The sequence below is a fragment of the Lepisosteus platostomus genome, chromosome 2 (assembly GCF_059453375.1).
Source record: "Lepisosteus platostomus isolate fLepPlt1 chromosome 2, fLepPlt1.hap1, whole genome shotgun sequence".
NCBI lineage: Eukaryota > Metazoa > Chordata > Actinopteri > Semionotiformes > Lepisosteidae > Lepisosteus > Lepisosteus platostomus.
In genome coordinates, this window is record NC_142612.1 from 65439819 (window position 1) to 65457920 (window position 18102).

Sequence of the window (18102 nt, forward strand, 5' to 3'; positions counted from 1 at the left end):
TACCGTTTCAGATGCCAGTTTATATTATCAATTCTTAATCCAGTTTTTGCCCCATAAGGATGTGGTAGAGGACATATTTTCCAGTGTGAGTTTGGGAAATTTGTATGTGCATAAATAACTGTCTGCTTTTGTACTGTAATTTTTCATTTGAGTATTACATCAGCAATGTCTGATTTTACTGTGCCTTTCATTAAAAAGTTGTATTTACAACTTTTAGTGGGTTTAAATATTAAAAATATATATACATATCTTAAGTGTATGGACTTTTTTTTACTCCATTTTTGTGATATGGAGTTTAATGTGCGACAGTTCGTCTTTTCTAGGTGTTAAAAAAAAGTTTTTAAAAAGTTTAGCGCTATTTAAATAGATATTTTATATTTCTGGCTTTCGTGAAATATGAGTCCTGTTCAGGAGGCTTCTACTGATAGAGTGGTCTTAAGTTCAAGTATTCAGCGAATCATCTGTGAACATGAATATTGACTGCTGGGTGAGTATTGAATAAAATTACAATTTTGTAAAAATAATAACACAGCTTTTGTGATTAGGGATTTTGGTATTTTCTCTTGTTACTATAGTTAAAATGAGAGGTAATAAACTTGTTCCCAGCAATTAATCTTATATACTATCTGCAAAATATATATTGGGCAAATAGGAAGTTGACCTATCGCTTTGTTAATAAAAACTTGCATTTTAACCTTGTTTGAACATTTAAAAAAAACCATTACAAATATTAGATGTTAAAGCAGAGACAAATCAGCTTGTGTTGACTACAGATTATGAAACAGTGTTTATTTTAGAATTAAGACACTATCAGTAGGAGCAGAACAACCTTTCTTGTAATTTCCTGTATGTCTCTGTGTCAATGTGCGTTAATGTTAAAAAATAGATTTTTACTGAAAAGGATCAGCATGATAACGAAGCTTGTCTGCACAGTCTGAATTGCAAGTCCTGTAGTTACATACTTTTTGAAACTGTGAATGTACAGTAGGTGGGGATGAGAGGCTTTGGCTGAATCCATTGACTTTTTGTAGAGTTTCATTCAGTCTGCAGCCTGCAAGTGGGTTTTGATAAGGAGGGATAAACGTGTTGAGTACATTTTTCGAGTTTGCAAAAAAGTGTTATTTCTCGCTAAAGAGAGCAGCCATAGCATTACGCTTGTCAGATTGAGGTGCCTCTAACAGAGGTCTCAGCTGTTGCCATAAATGACCTTGGTCCCATTTCTGAGATTGTATCAGTGCTATCTGACACAATTGAAAGCAGTTCATCCACTTTCTTACAACAGCTCTAAATACGTCCTTGGTAAACTTGGTGTTTGTCGAGAGTCCAGAAATGAATAAGTGGTTGCTATTTTATGTGGTTTTCTGTTTCTGAAAGTGCCAAGCAGTGCTTTAGAGATCCAGACAGCAGTTTTGAAGTCCAGAAATGATGAGATGTTCTCCAGTTAACCATTGGACTTTGAAGCATACAGTCCTAGAAAAGAAATATGTACCCCTTCCTGTAAATCATTATTGTTCTGGTAATTAGTGGTGGATCATATAATTCCCCAATTACAACTACTGAGCAAGTTTGTGTAGTTGTTTTTCAAATCAGTATTCAAATGCTTATCTTGGCATCTAAATTTTCATTTGAATGTTCATGTGCATGATGGGCTTATTTAACAGCTGTGATCATGATTAGATTAAATTTGACAAGTTTTTTCAGCATGTTCCTGAATATTGATCAATCTTTAACTACACATAGACAAGTCTTTGTTTTAGAAGGATCTAATCAGACTACTGCTGTCAGGTTCAAGGTGAAGGCTGAAACAAAACTGAATAAAATCAGTTTGTGACAGCACATTTGAAAAGGTTATGAAAGGGAAGTTTACTGAAATTCATATTTAAGGTAATTGGATTTGCTTTATTTCAAATGCTATTTATTGGGTGTCATTTTAGGATGAGCAGCACTGGAAAGTGTTTTACAGTGATTTACTGTATATTACTGTTTTGTAGATAAGATCTAAAACTGGATTTGATATGTTTTTAAATGGCACTCCTATGGTTCCTCAATGAAATTGGAACAACCAGTATTTTCCACTTGACTTGTTTCCAACCTGTTGAACAGGTTTGTGAGAACAGACCCTTCCTCTGCGAAGTCATAGCTTCTGGATTTTATCCTGCTACTGATTGCTAACTGTCGGTGTATGTAGCCAGTATAGTACCTTACTAAGTTTTCAATGTCAGAAATGTGAAAACTATGTTTAAGCATTCAAGAAGCTTTTATTTTTATCAAAACACCAGGCTTGAATGGCTTCCTTGCATGACCTTATGTTCTCACATACGGTAAAATTCTAAAAATGCAGTTTCCTTAAGAACAAAAATTTAAGATTTAAGATACAAGATGTATTTTTTTTTCAGAAAAACTCTAAAACATGCTGTGTATGAATAGCCTATACAGTATAAAGCTTGCAGTAGCTTATAGCCTGTGAACAAAAATTTAGCAAACCATGTCTTTGGCATGATTATTTCAGCACTTACTGAAAATGAAAACAGTCATGTGCATTCATCAAACACAGCTCAAAAATAATTAATTGTAGTCATTTTCATGCTTTTGGTTTTTTACCTTTTTTACCTTTGGTTTGATGCTGACCATTTTAAAAGAAGGGATGGGCTTCTGGAGCTGCCAGAATGGGTTCTGCTATCCAACTTTGCACAGTTTAAATGAAAGCCTTGAAAGAAACCGAGGCTACTTCCAAGTCAGCCCTGTGGCTGATCCTAATTTTAAAACTTTTCAGAAGCCGTTTGTATAAATCATTTTTTTTAATGTATGTGCTGCACTTTACTAAGTTGTTCAAAAATGCACACATTCTGTTTTACGGTAGACATTTAAGTCAAAATTAGGAGTTTGCTGTAAGGTTTCTTGCAAAAACTTTTTGTCTTTAAGACCTTATAAGTTCCATTCTACTGTAATACGCCTATGCATGTTTTGAAACTCCAGCTTTAAGATCACCGCATTTTACTTTAAAGTTTACCTTCACATTTCTTCTTATACTGCAGCATGCAAACTTAAAGAACAGACCTTAATACAGTACTTTGCAAACAGGTGTTTTAGTTCTTACAAGGAGAATGATAAATTGATGGGATTGTAATTAAAGACTGCAGGTCAATTTATTATCAGTTCTACAAATACTGACGTTACAAGGTTTCTATCGGAAGATAAATGGCCTGGACTGAAACATTCATTGAATCTTTTTTTTTTTGGTAGCTGTCATTTACCCTTGCTGCACAAATGCAAAAACAACTGAATCATAAAACAGAGATATACATCTTCAAAGGCATTGGCATTGTTACCCCGATGGACTTTTTAAAATCAACAGTTAAGCAATGAAACAACATAGGTGGAAACTACAGGGAAAGGAGTTTAGATCTTAAAACAGGAGACACTTTGGGTGTGTGAAACAAGCTACCTAGTCAAACAAGCTACCTAGTTCTTGAGGGTAATAACCTGATTTTGTTCAAGAAGTAGCTGTATGAAATTCTTGAATCACTTGAAACTGAAACGAGCTGAATTCTCTCATCTCGTTTGTAACCTTTATGTTCTTTAAATAACAGGATGACTGAAAGAAAATACACAGCAGGCTTTTCAAATAGATTTATGCATTCCGTTTATCGCCAGGAAGGGCTTTAATAAAAGTAGAATATCATACAGCGTAGCACAGTATCGGAAAACTAATGTTTGAAGCAGCTGCTGTTCCATAAACCTGTCCCAAGTATACCAGTCTCCTGTCGATATCTTATTCTGGGCATAAGGATCATATCTCCCCGTTCTCGATTACTGAAGAGAAAAGAAAAATGAGCAATGATAAAGTAAACCTTCCTGAGTGCTACATTCGTGCTTACTTGATGTAAAGTCTATTTCATGGTCTGTCAGGTCCTGCAGAAGAAAGACATTTTTAGAAAGGGAATAACCCATTTTTTGAGGGAAATAAATCTGGCCACTGTTGCATATGGTTTATAAATAACAATATGTGGATCTATTCTAGTGTTTGCAATATATTATTTTTGTGATGGGGTTTTCTAGTTTGCTTTGGTAATGTATGGGAATAGAGAGTGCAATGTCAGAGGGAATCTGAGGAAGCAGTGATGGGAAAATTACTTGATGGAAACTAAGGGAAGGAGGAGAATAGCTTTTTTTTCCTTGACTGGGTGAAAAAAAAACAGAAAAGTGAAAAGAAAATGGCTGAAAGCATTACAGGAACAGGCCATTTTACAGAGTTAATGTAGGTTTAGAGCTCCAAAAGCTCTTTGAAGATGCCCTAAATAAATGTTCAAAATTGTTGATCATTGATCAACTCATTGATGACTATCTGTTTTAAAAATTGTCTTCAAACTAGAGACGAAGCATTTGAATTTTTACACATCATTTTCTTCTGAACTGCATGTGTGAATGTGTAGCATTGCATTCAGTTGTAGTCAACTGTCTTTTATTTATTTTTTAAAATGTTTTAACTGATCAGTGATTTAGAAATAATGGTTACCCTGCAGGATAGTGATTCTCACAAAATCACAAAATCATTAATATATAAAAGATGTAAACTTTCAATGTCTCATTAAGGTTAAAATAGCCTTAGGTTAAAGTGGACTGGTTGCTCACTGTCAAACCCTGTAATCTCACACTCTTCCTGTTAAGTGCACAGTATCATTATTTTCTAGACACTACCTTGAATCAATTAAATAGCAAAGATCTTTCAAAGTATTAAGCTCCAGTGAATATTTATATTTCAATTGTCTTTTGGCTTTAAGGTGATGCATTATGACTGGATCATATTTATTATCGTATTTCATTTCATGTTGAAAGTGTATTGTCTTCCTACCCATCCATTTGCATGTCAGCTAAAAAGTATTCATTAGGAAGACACAATACAGATTTTACATTTCCATGTGTCATTTTCTGGCATTGTGCCTCAGCCTTCGTAAAATTTTGTGGAAATTTTGTTCTTCTCTGTATTAGCAGCCAACTTGACTAATGTCAGCTGCAGCACAAATATTAATTAAATGTACTTCTTTTATTTCACTGCATCAATCAGATGCTACTACATATGATATATTCTCTTTTGATGTAAGAATTCAGGTTTATGCAGCGCCAGCAACAGTGACATAAAGTACATATTATGAGAGGGGAAAATGTTTGCCAAACATTGTTTCATATTTATACCTGTCAGGCAAATAGTTGAAATGCTTCATTTAATTGGAATATATTTATTCATGATATTTTTTTTCAGGTGCCAGGAGTGCTCTATTTAACGTGCTTCACCAGGGAACACAATACGTTTTTGAAGAAAATCTGAAAAGTGGATCTTGGTACAGTATATTAGTTTTGGGGTTCTTTGTGATCTTTAGCAGTATCATAAGGTCTCATCTTGGGGTGAATTTTCTGGGATGCCAAGCCCTGAATAGGGCCACAGTCTTCAACTTACTCTATTTGTAAATTATCTTTCTTACTGTGAAATGACAGACTTCATATTGTTTGGAAATGCCCTTATAGCCCTTAATAGACTGATGAGACGGTCACAGATATATTTTGACCTAGGCATGATGTGTTACCACAAACCTAAATTCTCTAGACCAAACTGACAAAGTTTCTAATTTTATAAACAGGTAGAAGCACTTCCCGATGATAAACTATGTGCCCTTGTTAAGCAGCACCTAATTTCACACAAGGCTTTTGAATGCTGACTGATTTTATTGTTAATAAATAATGAAATTTGTGTTATTTGTCACCTGAGTTTTATTTAGATTTATCTACTGTTAAGGATTAGGTGAAGGTCAGATATGTCTTAATACAGTGTGTAAAACCATTGACGGTGTACATTCGTTTTCACATCACTGTATCTATATCAATACTGATCAATCAGTTTATACATGCAAAACATGCATAACATACAGAGTCCCCTATAAAACATGTCTCATGCTTCCTGTGGACTGTAAACTAGGAGCAGACCAGACCAATTCCTTGTTGTTATAAGAAAGAAGGCTGACAATCCCTCCAAACATGGCTTTAGGTGCACATGCCTTAACTGCATGGCTGAAGGTAACAATATACCTGCCTAATGCATCTCTTCAGGTCAAGGTCACAGTGAATGGATAAACTAATAACGGACAGGATGTGCAATTCAGGCTGTAAGAAGCTATTGGACTGCTGCCCTGACTACATCTCACATAGGCTTGAATAAACTGCTGTTGATTGAATAGTCCTACAGTATATCTACATGGACATCTGTGAACATCTGGAATTGGTTCTCAGACATGTTGTACAGTAGTTGTAATTGCTATTGGGCATTTTCTAATACTTTGTTGAGGCAGTATTTGTGGAAAAGAACTATTTTGTAAGAGAACTACTGAGCTAACACATTTTAACTGACACTGATAATGAGATTTTGAAACAGCTTTAGCTATAGCTAATGTTGTGTTAAAAACAGCAGCGACAGCATTCATCCATGATCTTCCGTGTTATGAACTATGCAAAATTTAGTTACTGTAGATTCTGAGAATGAAAGCATAGGTAATTATGCCCACATCCCTCTCTAAAATGAGATTGTTAAAATCAATATTAGTAGTATATTTAATAAGACTGAAGAGCAACCTTTTTTAACTGTTCAGATTATGATTATGTATAATGACTACTAGCAACAGATAACCTGTACAATGATCGCCCACACAGGCTACAATCCCCACTACATTTGAGGATGTTTAAGAGAGAAAGCAGAGAAGACTGGCACTGAGAAGGGATGTCCCTTTTCAACAGCAATACGCTGCAATGCAATACCTCTGAAAGGTATTTGTACAAAAATGTCGCTTATTACTAATGTAGACCCACACTAAAAAAAAAAGACTGGAAAGAAAATCTCCATATTGTCATCGCTACACTGCAAGTGGCTTTACAGTGGATGACGGGGAAAAAACACTTTGTAAAAGCTTACTGTTTTTATATATGAAAGCTAGAAAAGTTTTGTTTCATGAAATATTTCAATGCAAGGTTGTATATGAGTACTGTATGCCACAGTTTCCATGGCAGTTCATTCTTAAATATCGGACTTTATTCACAAAATGACAGATTTTGCAAATGTCATGTTCAAAGTTGTATTTTTTAATATAAAACAATCAGTGCCATACTCTTTAGTGGACTCTGGTATAGCAGTGTTAAAAGGCAAAATACAAAACAGTTTATTTGGCAATATACACTGTATAGTACATAAACTGATAGAATTTGTGCAGCAGGTTTAATCCCCATGGCCTAGTGGATTAAACACTATTTATGCAATACATTGTACAGCCTTCTTTACAAGTACAGCAGGGCAAGAGGTTTGCAGAAAAAAGAATTTATGAAGGCACTTAATCAAAACACTTATTTCAACAGATTGACCATGGTTGCAGATTAATCTTGAGACCTTTGCTAAAGATCAAGAACTACTGTTTAATTTCTAATGTCAGCAGCAGCACTCTGACTGTGTTTTATAATCCTGAGACAAATTGAACAAATGAACTAAAATGATAACATAAACATAAGGCTGATTGATTTTTACCCTTCCCTCTGTGTGTGCTGCCTAAACAAATGTCAGTGACATGTCAGTAGTAAAATTCAATTTGTGTTCGGTGAATTAGTTTTGTGAATGCTAAGAGAAATGGCACAGAAATGGAAGTTCTTAACTGAAGTTCAGAATGGATAACGACATACTGTACAAGTCATTCTTACTCAGCTGTTTTAAATCACAATCATTACCGGCTTTTGCTGTAGACTGAGTGTTTATCTCTTGCACACACCTCTTCTCACATTTTTTTTTCATTAATTCTAAACATGGACTGTGCTCTTAACTATAAGCAGGATAGCTAAATCAGATACAGTAGAACAAAAGAGAAACCATAAAACATGCTTCTTGTCTCACATTTTGCATGCCTAATATGTGGACCTTGTGTTTTTCTGTGTTCTCTTCTGCTTCTGTTCCCCAGTGTATAATTCAGCCCCAAGTCCCCCCCCCCCTCTTTGCCCCTGCTGCTCCCGATGCCATCTTCTTGACCCCGGGTCTTTCCTGAGTCCTGTCTCTGGTTCAGACAGCAGGCGTCCTACAGTTTATTCTATCTCTGGTGTCCAATTCAGCCCATCTTCCTCCATCTCAGCTCCTGCTGTTGCTTATGATATCTCCTTGGCCATGGATCTGTCCGGCATCCTACCATTGGCCCAGCCAGCAGGTGTCCTACAGCTTTTAAGCTTGTAGTCTGCTTTTCCTTTTTATTAATGTTCACATTTCCATACCATGACTAGTGCCTTTCCATCTCTATTTCTACATTGCTGGTTTTGGGATTGACGTTTTATCTGGGGGGATCAAGCCTTCTTGTCCTATAGGCAGGAGACTACCTCTTAGACAAAACATTATGCCAAATCCTACTAAAATTCTCAAATAGTAGCAAAGCATCTGATTCTTGGATGTTGTTATTCCCCATGAAATGGAAGGTAGTAGGGTAAGTATATGATCATTGTGGTTTCTATGGAGTTCGTGCATAAGGTTTTGCACAGAAATTGGAAAAAATCCAATTTTTTATATATAATGTAATTGGCAATACATGTGAAAAACAAGTAAATTGAGAATGTATTATGGTGCGTAGCATTAAGGGCACAGGCATTATTTAGGGAAGTTATAAGTTTAACAATGCTGAAAACCCAAAGGAGCTAATATTACATTGAATTACTGCATGTAATAATTGATCTCTCAAAGGAAAATACTGTACTATCGCCATTTCACACAACAGTAAGCAAAGCTTTGAGATACAGAAGAAAGGTTATATATCACTCCTGCTCTATAGACAGTGCTGTCTTGGGACTTCTTCTTCAGATTTCAGTTGTTGCATTATACTCATAACATTTTAATGATGTCCCATTACAATGACAGCTAAGATATTTAGCTAGCTTGGATTCAAAATCTGAAAGAAGCATGCATTTACTCAGATCACAACAGTTCCAAAAGGGCAAAATGATTACAATTTCCTTTTTGTTGTTTATTTTGTTACTTTTGTTGTTTCTTTGGTAATTCAGTAGTATTTTACATAAATGGGAATTCTGTTTTTCATAAGTATGTGTCCAACTGAGACATGAACAATAACGATATAATTGAGACCTGGACAGCACATACAAAACTTTCAAAGAGCTTGTGATATTGTGACTATCAAGAGTGCCTAGGTATTAGGGTTAGTGTAAGCCTACGTTGTCTGTGATGCTGAAGATAATTTACAGTCTTCTTACAATGCAAATTGGTAAAGATATTCATATTCACAGCCTGTGGAAATTGAACATCAATTTCAATTGAAAATCATATAAATGCAGTATTGTGCACTAGAGGTCATTATAACATGTGGTGGTGTTCTATAGTAAACCTCGGTGTTATTCTTTAAAGACAAGTTAGAGGGCAATGGGAAAATGTAAAAAAAAAGTGTTTTTATAATAATATAGAAGTGAATAGCCTAAGGTGCTGATAGAGCGAGCTGTGCTATTTAATTTGCTTTAAATTATGCAGAGTCATTTTGATCTCAGAGATGGTTATTGTAGTGATTTCACTGCACAACATTTTCATTTGAAAGATTGTAATTTTAAAGACTTGCCTTCATTACAGGCTTCCCAGAAAATGGTTTGAAAGTGAATGGAAACCTTTGAAGAGGCACAGTTGTGCACCTTTTTTTAATGTTCCATAAATAATAATTTTCCATATGACAGGGGAATTGATTTTATAAGGTTGCAGTTTTAAAACAGCCACAGAGTTTCTGAATCTGAAAACTGTGTAATGCATGCTTTGAAAATATATGTATTTAAAAAGTACCTACTGTAGTTCTGGATTTCAGGGTGGAAAGCATAGTAAACAGTATCATATGAGTGATGAAATACAATTCTAGACTTTTCCATTTGTGCTCATTAGTAGTTTTGTGAAATCAAACACAATACATGTATAAATTATGAGGTAGTATTGATTTGAATTCCAGTTGCTGCTACTTTGTGCTTAGTGCTATGCTGGTCTAATTGCATTAAGGTTATCGTGGGATTTTTAGAGCTAAACATAGTGTCACAAATGATACCTGCGTCATGTATCTTAGACTTCTTGTCTAATTAATTTGATAATCCTAGATAGTCTGCATTGACTTTACTGTACCTTTGAGACACCATAGGGAGCCAAGACTAAAGACAGCATTTCCTTTTTATCTCACCACTACATTTGAATTTGTGGAGAGATCTTAAGAAGAGAAGCAACAGTATCCCCAAAATGAAATAATGAGATGTAGTGTTATGAATTAATTGTATCAATTGCTGTTTTTTACTGGCAACAGATTGGAGTGTATTTGTCATGGATATATACTATATCATGTAGTGTCAGTGTGATCTGACATTAATGTCAGTAAAATAACAATTTAAAAAAATATATGAAACCCTACAGCTGTCGGAATTCATGTAGGATGTTGCAGGAGATTCTTGACAAACAAGCTGCATTTAAGTACATCAGTCCTTCTTTTTAGATAAAAGATATGTGGTTATTGCACATTACGTCCACAGTAGACTTTCAGTCATTTGTTGAATGCTGTCTCTAGAATGTGTGTCTGGATACAGTTAGATGTAGTTACTGTCTCTAGCTGAGTGCAATGTTTAGTGATAAGCAAATGTGATCACAGGACATGGTACACCTGTTTTAAGTTCATTCAAATCAAAAAGAGAAATGTATGTTTGGGTTAAGTAGATCATTTTCTTGGCTACTCACTTCAGTAAAATGTAAAATTTAAATTGCTTTTCAGTTAATATGCTGCAAGTTGCATATACTGTAGCTCTTAATGAATCTGGATGGTAGTGCCAAATATTGCCCGCTACTGAGACCCTGAAGGCGCGAAGGCCAGCTCTTTCTACCCAGGCACTGACAGCTTGTCAGAACCAGGCAGTGCAATCTTGTGATGGGCGTGGAGGTGACAGATGGACACTACTGTAAGATATTATGAACTTACTTGCCTAATCAGAAGAACGGAGGGGGAAGATAGGGCATTCAGGATAAGAGGCTTATTGAGAGAGCTGTGGCTTATTTATGGGAAAGGCAAAAAATACCCTCAAGGGTTCTTTAATCCACAGAGGGAGTTGTTACACTGAGACACTAAATCTGACAAGACACATTAGGAGAGAGCTGCCTCCTTTTTAAAAGAATGACGAGCTTTTGACATGTGACAGAAAAAGATTTCTCTTAAAACCAGTAATCATCACGCAATGATGGAAAAATGGCGCAAAGCTTTGCCACATACATCATGTTCTGTGGCAATTTTCTTCCCACTGCCGTCTTGAAGATTAATAATCACAGTTGATCAGACTGGAAAAACAAGCATTACTTATGACGAACAAAAATAGCTCTCCCTGTCACCTCCTCAACCTTGTCTTTATATTTTAACTTGCATGCAGAGACAATTACATCCTTTCTTTTAAGCAGGCAACCTTAAAGACTTACAGAGTTACACCCTTAAATGAGTAGGTAAACATATACACCTTTAGTAGTTCAGGTGGGTAGCTGCGTCAGCATGCGTAGGCTGCAAAGGAACAAGTAATAGGTTTATTCCATGCTGAAAAAAAGAAGAAAGAAAACACAACGTTTCGGCCGTGGAGCCTTCTTCGGGTGTGAAGAAGGCTCCACGGCTGAAACGTTTTTTTTCTTTCTTCTTTTTTTCAGTATGGAATAAACCTATAACTTGTTCATATACACTTTTAGTCTTGGTTAACTGTGCACAGACTGTTTTTTTAAAAACAACTTTTTAATAGTTTAGCCAAATAGATGTTGGGTGGGAAACAGTATTATACAATCACCAGTGACTTCAGTTATTCAGCCGAGCTGTATGTGCCTCAATTAACAAAACTATTTTAGGTACCTTTCGAAGGTTCAAGTTTCATACAGATTGGGAAACAGATCTTGTCATGGACAAGTCGATGACCCTTTAGTGTGATTATGTAAGATGACACAGGACCTTGAACAAAGAAGATGAAGGACTGCAATTGAAGAGCACTTTATGGTACAATATTGCATAAAACCAGCATGTTTCGACTTTCAAACTTAGAGGCTTCTAGTGTTTGTCAAGTACTAATTTAACTGAATCTTGACAGATCTCATTGGCACCCAAACCTGCTCATCTTATAAAAATCAGTATCTCAGCAAAAACACTACTTGCATGCAAATCCATGCAATGGCAATGTATTACTTCCTACCCATTCTTCACTGCTGCGGTTTTACTAAAAAATCTCCCCAGCATTTCACTGTGTCTCCAGTTCTGTCATCCTGACGAGGACCTCTTTGCTCCCTGCCCGCCATGCCCATCCTATACTTCATTCTCTCTTGTTCATTTTGCAGTCTCTTTTCTGTCTGCCCTTTCATTTTTCTCTTTCTGTCTCTTCAATTTCAGGCATCCTACCTATGTAACAGCATGTTCTTTTACTTCTCTTCTCTTCCCCTTCCCTTGTCCTCCTCTTCCAGTGAATGTTTTGCCACCCTTTTGTGAAACCAAATGCACACCACGGCTGTCAGGTTTTCATCAACTCAGGTCTCAAGTCCAGGCGTCTCATTCACAGTCCTTGCTGTCCCCACTCATCCAAATACAGTCCTTACTCCTTCAAGTATCCTGGGCAGCAGCAGTGATGTGTTCCCTTCTATTATGGCATCCTACCTGGAGCAGTGTCAGTCTCCTACTCTCTACCTCCCTGTCGTCCTCTTTGTCTGTCCCATTCTCAATGTAGGGAATCCAACCAGCCATGACTTTAACCCCAGTGAACCTGATGTGGTGTCAGCCAACTTCCTGGCCCAGCTCTTCAGACATCTGCCTTCCTTCTGTGACTCCTTATCTTGCTCCACACCCACTTTCCCAGCTTATGCTATTTCTCGCTATAGGGTCTATATCCCCCTACGTCTACGTCAACAGATAATTGAGAAACTGGACCCTTTCAAAAGAGTCTATCTGAACCAGAAGCCTTCATCCTTGACATTGCCCTTCACTTGGCAGCTCTGCTTTTTCCATTACTACAGTGTTAAACTTGTGTCACAGTCCACCTTCAGCAGTGGATCCATTACCTACATGCCAGACTGCTAAATATTGACTTCTGTAATCGGTTTTGCTTACTTTACACCACATTGCCTGCATTATTTGCAACCCCTACTTTCACACCTCCCTGCACTCAACCTCTGTGATTTCTCTGCCTCATTGACCTCTTTCTCTTGTTTTCTGTCCCTCACTTCCTCTCTCTCCCTGACCCTCATCCCTCTTTCATGTCATAGGATGCTCGAAGTTGCTTCATCACCTTCTCAGGGGGATATCAAAGTCATACCAACTTTAACTCCATTGGAGTTTAATTCCTCATCACGTCCTCCAGCTGTTGTATTCTTACCTCGGCTCCCAGCTTCTACTTCAAATCAGTCAGCCTGTCAGTCAGTCTACCTAAATGACAATGCTCTGCATTGTGCAATCATTGACCACACCATGTATTTTATCAAGGTGGCAAGGCGAAATACCTGTCTTGAGATGGCCAACGCTAATGCCTTTAAGCTAATGCCACTGACCAAAATCTCTGTCATGTCTTTGGAGAGAGGATGATAAAACTGAGGGATCAAACATTTATTTCTCTTATTTCGCTAGTTTGCTTTTACTGTGTAAATAGTTTACTAACATTGTTTTACTAACTGTCCTGCAAGAATAATGGAAAAGTGCTAACTGAAACTTAAGTGTGAGCTGGCTATGCGCCTGGAACGTGAAGGGCAGAGCCACATCCGGGCAGCCTGAACAGAACTGAGAGCCCGATATCTGTTTAAGCCATGATTAACAAAATTTCAAAGTACATACAGTCTGCTTAAACAATGATTAAAAGGACCCAAAAACATTCTTACAATTTTTACAGTTTATCACGTACCAAGGCTAGCCGACTTGGCTTTACACCATATATGCCATGGAATTGTACTGAACCTGTTCTGGGTGGGCTTTCTGTTTGTGATTTTGTATAAAAAGCCTCCTTTTGTATCAAGAAGTTGAGTCAGTGCTTCATCGACTTTGGCTCCCGTATGAATACGTAATAAAGGTAATGTCTGCTTCATACACACCCGGATTGTGTCTCCTTTGTTGTGCAAAACAGTTTTGGTGCTGCGAGCAGGGTACCCCCGACTGAAGGGACTCCAGTGGATGGTGGAGAGACAAAGATAGGCGTCACTTATGAAGAGGTAAGGACTCCTCTTTTAGAAAAGTCCCTTCTTCTCTCCATATCGTACTGCGGGGATTTCCTGAAGTTGAAGCGGGTACAACAAAAAGTTGAGGTGATCCAGATGGGCAAGCAGCGGGGGTAGAGGAAGAGGAATTGCTGAAGGTATAGCATTCCGCCCACCGCTTGGTGTTGCGTTAAGACCAGGATTTAGCCCACCTGGCACGTGGTATGCAGTACAGTTCCAAGTGTTGACTGGATTGTGACTGTCGGCGAGCTGTAGTTGTTGCACAGTTCGGGAAAGCTGGGATTTGGAACCCAGTTCGCGTTACCGAATTGATTAGTCCGTCAGGTTGTCTCGACTGGGGATTCTGTGTGGCGCGTGGGAGATGTGAAAATGGGTTGGTGTCAGGAAAAAGAGATGGAAGAGTCTGACTGGATGTCAAAGAAAAAGAAGCTTGGCGAATGTGAGCATAAGCTCAAAGAGAAGTATGGATTGTCAGATGGAGCTTAAGGCTGTGGCTGGAAGCAATGAGGTTTTATTTGCTGAAAAATTAGAGAAATAGAAATAATAAAGCAGGAGTTAGTAAAGTGCCATAATGTGCAAGAACAGAAAACGCTTAGATTATAAACCCAATCACAACAAAACAAACAGTATTGTACAGTCTGTTTTGTTAGATATAGTTTTGCACCTCCTACAGTGTGAAAGGCTTGAGGCTGCAGGCCATACAGGTTTTCTCCATTTGGAATCCTTTGCAGTGTTTGGGAACCGCACCACATCATTATTATTGCTCCTTTGGGGCGTCCATACACAGAAGAAAATCACTCCTCGTTTATATTATAAATAAGGACACTTCAAATTCCCACACATTGTAAACCTTGTAAATCTGTAAACCCCTCGACAACCAATTCATGCTGCTCATATTTCCAGTTACTCACCCAAACTGACAATTTCCAAAGTATAAGGTCTTGCTATTCTTCGAGAAAGGTGATCAGTGTTTATTTTTTTTTCAAAATTGTAATCCTAAATTCTGCAGAAGTGGTTTGAGGTACCTCTTTGTTCTTTTTAGGTTCTAATTTCCTAGTTTTACAGTCATATGGTTGTCCCTCAGCCAAGCACATCACAGGTAAGCAAAAACACTTCATGCCCAACTACTCAATAAACAATCTATTTTCTTATTGGGCTCACTGGACTTCAGTTTAACGTCTTGTCTAGCTCATCCTGATCTCCACATTGTGGCATTGGTTATAAAAAAATTCAGATTGAAGAGTCTTTCCTGCTGCTGTATCAACACCACTTACCCCATCACTTCCCAGTTGTTTTCCTTGGAGGATTCCCATACCAGTACTGACCAAGCCCAGCATTGTCGATCTCATTAGAGATCAAGCTACAACATGCTAAGAACAGTTTTTAAGCTTTTTAAATTCTGTTACACCCTTGTATTTTTGAATGTCTTGGTAAGAGGTACTGTAGGTAGCTGTAAATGATTAATCCAGATGATCTTTGTGTTAATGGCTGTCAAAGCTAAAATAAAGCAGGTGTGAATTTTATTATTTTTCTGTGTCATACCCATGCACACAGCTGCTCTCATTCAGAAATTAATATAATCAGTGTTTATATAAATCTCTGCTGTATGACTATATGCATTGTTATGTAGCCTCAAGGGTAAAATCTGCTTATTGATAATAAATCAATAGTGTAGCTCAACTTTTCTGAAAAATTTATATAGGAACTTTATTTAAAAAAAAAAGAAATGTTTCACAAAAAATTGGGTAGCAAATACTTCGAAGTATTCGCTCTTCACTTTTTCTGGGCTTATAAACAAGAGTTTAATTTATATGATTTATTATTTTCCAAGTGAGCATATCTTTTCTTAAATGTGCACTTTTTTTTCCTTTAGGAAACAGAGCAATTGTATTTGTTAAGCCTACTTTTTTTGATATTCGATTCTATCTACCCATTTCTGTTGGGAATACGATTACAATGCCTGTGATCTGCTCATGCATTGTTGGAAGAAAGTATCCATTGCTGGATCAGACAAAACAGGAGCTCAGGTTTGCCAGTAAATTAGGTCTCAAAATCAGTCACAAGCATGACAGCACTCTTATGCATTTAGAGATGCTGGAGAAAAACAGTTCTACAGGATTTTGTCTGTGGTTCTTTGTATAATAATAATAATAATTTATAAGAATTGCTTACACTTATATATATAGGGCTTTTCTGGACACTCCACTCAAAGCGCTTTACAGGGACTCCCCTCCACCACCACCAATGTGCAGCATCCACCTGGATGATGCGACGGCAGCCATAGTGCGCCAGAACGCTCACCACACATCAGCTATCAGTGAGGAGGAGAGCAGAGTAATGTAGCCAATTCATAGATGGGGATTATTAGGAGGCCATGATTGGTAAGGGCAAATGGGAAATTTGGCCAGGATGCCAGGGTTACAGCTCTACTCTTTTCGAGAAATGCCCTGGGATTTTATAATGACCACAGAGAGTCAGGACTTCGGTTTTACATCTCATCAGAAGGACGGCACCTGTTTACAGTATAGTGTCCCGGTCACTATACTGGGGTATTAGGACCCACATGGACCGCAGGGTGAGCGCCCCCTTTTGGCCCCACTAATACCTCTTCCAGCAGCAACCTTAGTTTTTCCCAGGAGGTCTCCCATCCAGGATACTGACCAGGCTCACACCTGCTTAGCTTCAGTGGGTTGCCAGTTGTGAGTTGCAGAGCGATATGGCTGCATATGTCAGAAGCATTAGATTGAATGCGATCAAATTTGATCTCAGGACATGTCTTTGATGTTTTTGCTTTGTTTTTAAAGACAATTACTGATTGTTAACCTTGGTCAGCTCTGACTTCCCAAATATAACACTTGTAGACCATGACAAACCAATTCAAAAGACCCAGAAAGACAGCTTTAAATGTGTGATAGCTTCCCTGAATTGAACATACTGAAAATCATTACCTTATTTGTTGAAAAGCATGTCACATTTTGCATAAGGTTTAATTCCAAGAGTTATATTTTATTTAAGGACTGAATTTTTAGTACAGAAATATTAAAGGACAAATATTGTAGATGCACATACAGTATGCAATATTTTCGTTTGCTTTGTTTTAGCTAAAACTTGGCCAGAGATCAAGATGTTTCATAAGCAGATAATGTCTGCAATTTCAGCCTGGAATACTGATGTTTCTACATTAATACTAATTTAATTTATATAAATTTCGTTAATTACGCTGATAATGATGTTCATTTGAGATTTTATCACTCATTAATTTTACCATCTGTCAATCTTAGAAGCTTGACTAAGAGACTGTCAGTATAATGCATTAAGTAAACAGATTACATACCAGTGAGATATTACACTTCCTTTAATTTCCTTTTATTAACTGATTGTATCTTACCCCTCTGTTGGTATTAGATAATGATTTCATCCTATCCATATATATTAAATGATAGCTTCATCGGGCTTTGTGATTACTGTTTTAAATGAAAGTAACAACCGAAATGCTTAGACGCAATCCTATTTAACACTAAACTTTCTGTACTAGGACAGCCAGTTCTTACTTTGAAGAATTATGAAGCCGCTTAGTCTGGGGTTGGGAGCTGTGTGTGCAGTAGGGCAAACCCCACTGATCGAAGAGCACCCTGTCAATGAAGGGTTGTCACAACCGTTTCTGGATTGTTTTGTTTGTCACCAGGCCTTGAACTCTCAAGCAGTTTTAGGCCAAATGAACAAAGTGTTCCTTTGTCTTGACAGACTGGTTTCCTGATCCCAAGAGGTTAATGCACGCTTCTTAATTAGGATGAATAGTACACGGGATAGGTTTATTGGACTGGAGGGAATTGAACTTTCTCTCCTCTGCTGTTTTG